The sequence below is a fragment of the Pholcus phalangioides genome, unplaced genomic scaffold, assembly GCF_987345545.1.
Source record: "Pholcus phalangioides strain wild (caught in Gottingen) unplaced genomic scaffold, Ppha-v1.0 ptg000017l_1, whole genome shotgun sequence".
In the NCBI taxonomy this organism is placed as follows: domain Eukaryota; kingdom Metazoa; phylum Arthropoda; class Arachnida; order Araneae; family Pholcidae; genus Pholcus; species Pholcus phalangioides.
Genome location: NW_028301610.1, coordinates 24,667,672 through 24,671,733, shown reverse-complemented (window position 1 = coordinate 24,671,733; position 4,062 = coordinate 24,667,672).

Below are 4,062 nucleotides of genomic sequence, written 5' to 3'. Positions count from 1 at the left end.
AAAATTGAATAAATCAAAACGCGAACACAAAACAAAATTGATAAAAACACGAACGAAGCAAAAAGAACGACGAAAACAAATATGGCGTCTTCACATGCGACCACACGGCTGACGAAAATCTGAACGATTTGATTTTTTTGTGACACGTAATAAGGCATGTTACGCAGGATTTCGTAATCCGACACATTCACACGTCGCGTCAGCACAGTGTCAACGTACCTACAGAAGGCTCGTAGGCGGAATTTATATCGTACGTATTTCTACGTGGTCCCACGTCACGTCAGAGTAGTGTGCACGGATTTTTGCGTGTTACGTGAAATTACATCATCACAGACTTTACCACGTCACGTCAGCACAGTGTGAACGTACCTACAGAAGACTCATTGGTGGAACTTTATATCACACGCATTAACGTGTGGTAACACGCCACGTCAGTGTAGTGTGTATCCGCCTTTAGACGCTTGTCGCCAGAACCGACATGACGGTCGTGTGTGGTTTCTTGTCACATGTCAGACATTGACCGTGTGAATTCCAGTGCCTGATGGATGTTTTTTTACTATTAGAAAACATTTTCTCCTTACGTTCATATATATAAATATTTACACAATCATTTTATTTTCCATTGCATGATGGGTAGCCGATGTGCTTTGCCAAAAGGCAATTATTCATGCAAGTTTAAAACTCATTTGAATGGTTTTATTTTTTAAAATAGCGAAATATATGTGAATCTATATATATAAAATTGATTTTTTGTGTGTGTGTGTGTATGTTCTCTATACAAATGTACAATTTTAGATCGATCGTCGCCAAATTTTGCATATATACCAAATGGGACCCGACTTGAACGATAGGCTACTTTAAAATTTCGCCAGACCAGGGCAAATGCCCTAAACAGGCAAAAAACTGTCTGGCAACAATGGTTTTTGGGCCTCAACAATCACTTTCCGAACGTTTACTTTGGTTACCGTGGTTCCCTAGCAATGCGTTTCAGACATGTATATGCCTTTACAACGGTTTGTCACTTCTTTAATCCTGTTAGTACATGTATAACAGTTTATGCCTTTATAATGGTTTGCCACATTTTCAATATACTCTCAGTAATGAGGCTTTTTGAATAGACGTCATAATCATCATCAGCATCGCTTTGAGAGTCAGGAAAAGGGTGATCCTCATAGAAATCAGTGCTAAAATTGCCGATTTTACTGCAGAAATGCGGAAATTAGTGGGATTTTCCGCCCCATCAATAATTTTAAAAATTGTATTGAATTCTCGATTTTTAAAATATTCAGTTCGCTTAGAGATATACGAAGCCCAGGAGATTAAATATGAAGTAATTAGCCGGACCTATACTTTTGAGTTGGATATTCGAGCAATATCATTGATTTCATTTATATCTTCTCAAGTATGAAAATTAATGTCTCCATATTGTCTCTTTTGATATTTATTTGCATAAATTCATGTGGGTTAGGCTATTTTAAAATTAGTTATGAGCCCGTGAAAAGTACATCAAAAAAATTCCACAGCTTTAACTAAGGATTTTTGGAAGCTGGAACAGACAGATGGATAACTTGAAGTTCAAGGGGGGGGGGGGATCGAAATACCTAGCGCCCCTTAAAAAAAAAATATTATATTCATTTCTACGTTTCTGTGTAAATCTAGATTTGTTTATTTCATGAATCGCGCAGGTCGCCATATTGGTTAACTTGGACACGGTTTGTATGTCCCTCAAGAAAAAGAGAGGGAGATATCACGTGATCCAAAAAAGCCTCATTGAAGAAAACCCGGGCAGCGCCGGGTATTATAGCTAGTATACGTATAAATTCGAACATAAAGTGATGATTAACATTCTTTTAACATATTTTGTGCCAATTTACGAATTTAAGTACTTCATACTTCAAGAAATATTGATTTATCTTTTATTTTATACAAAAATTGCCACGTTTTTAAGACAAATAAATTCAATTGGTCAAATGCTCGACGCGTTTCGGCTCTTCAATGGAGAGCCGTCATCAGGACCTCGTGGTCAGAATTCACACGAATGAGTCGTGGAGGGGTGATATTTATTTGTCTTAAAAACGTGGCAATTTTTGTATAAATTAAAACCAGGCAAAGTTTCTCATTTTTGTGATAATTTATCTTTTATATATTTTCTTTTCATTGATATAAACGTCTGATGTATTTATTCGTAGGGGGATTCTTGTGGCTGCTTGCCATAATTGTAAGGCCTTTTGCCAGAGAAACGAGCCAACTACTTAACTACTTAATACGTGTGAAAGCATTAATTTTAGGTAGTATTTGTCCACCATATGCCAAGTTCTATGCAACTGCACTTTTTAAACTATCAACAGGTGATTCACTGCAATATAAGACTTGCTGTCGAAAAGTGAATACTTCAAGAGACCTATTTTCTGTACTTTTTTCCTACATTTTGAAAATAACAGTTCTTCAACATACCCGATACAACATGACTGGCTGCGTAACCGAAAAGTTGACATAATTTAACGGAATAGGTAATTTTGTAAATGCTGTTTTTTAATTAATTTTTTCTTAGTTTTTAAGCCGTTCGTCTCTAATTTATACAGCATTTTTAAACGACTTCTGGACCACCCGGTATATCTGTTAAAAAATCCCCAAAAAGCAACATTACCCTAAATTTTTTTTCAGTCCGTCTCCTTATGTTTAAAACACTAAAAAAAAAGCTTCCGATGCAAATTATAAATAAAATTAACAATTAAAAAGAATTTTACTTAGACATCAGCAACGTTTTGAATTCCAAAAAACACAACCCCCCCCCCCCCCCACGGAACCCGTGATATTTTCCGATTGGAGAATTAAGCAATTGCAACACCTAATTAGTCTTGGTTGAAGGAAAATATTTGCGAAAGATTCCGTTTCGTGGAAATTTTTACCCAATTTGTGGAGTTCGTTCTTTGGAATGCCACTTGAAATCGTTGGAAGAGAAATTATTAATTTTAATTATACGAGTATGAATGTGTGATAGAAAAGAGCAGTTTTCAAGATAAGGCTAAATGTATTGCCAGAAAATTGCTTTCGAAGGAAAAATCGTTTAAAGGAGCGACACACAAACGCAGCTCGTTTCAATTAATCGAATCTCTGCCCTAATAATCATTATCTTTCAAAATTTATGACTAATAGTAAAAGTATTCACAAAAAAAAAAACAACAAAGCTTTTAGAATTCCCCCGACTTCGGAAAACGGACAGTAAATTTTACATGTAAATCTTTACGCATTTTAAGCAGTGGGTTCACTTTTTCTAATGGCTGTTGCGTGTTATTACTTGCACCTGTGGCAATATTTAATGCTTAAGTTTTAATATGCGGTTGTTGTTAATTATTTTTATGGGAGATACTGGGCTCCATGATACTCCGGAGCTCATTTTCCTTTGCGACCGTAAATTATTCTTAAAAATTCTGTGAAATTTATTTTTTTTGTGTGTTTGAATTATTGGATATAAATTTCTCGGGAATAATTAACTCCGGTTATGTAATGAATAATTTAAAAAAATAATAAACGGCACCATCTGAATCGAATATTTCACGCTGATATTGAAAATATTTTTTGATAACTAACTGTTTTTGTGTGTTAATAAATCTGGAGGCGATGGCTTTGATGTGCGTTGGAAGCTTTGTTATTTTGATGTTATAACTATGTTCGGATAATAATATGAAACTTCGCAGGCGTTGCTTTATATTTGACTAGTTAATGCTGTCACATGAAAATAGCTGCTTCTTGTATATCCATACATACAAATTTAAATACATCAAAGAATCGATGTCTATTCCAGATGAATCCCAAATTTGTTACAAATCGATAGGCATCTCTGATGGTTTTGGAAAACGTAACTTCCTTCAGTGCTCGCGAGTACTGAGGTGCTCACGAATGCTCGATAGCTATATCAATAGATTTTTCAATAGAAGCATCCTATTCAAGTTGTATTCAAACATTCAAATCAGGTAAAAGAGTGTAACTTGGTTAATTCAAATTTCTGGATAGTTCAAACTTTTACGAACTCACGTTGAGTTTTTTTTATCAAATTTAATG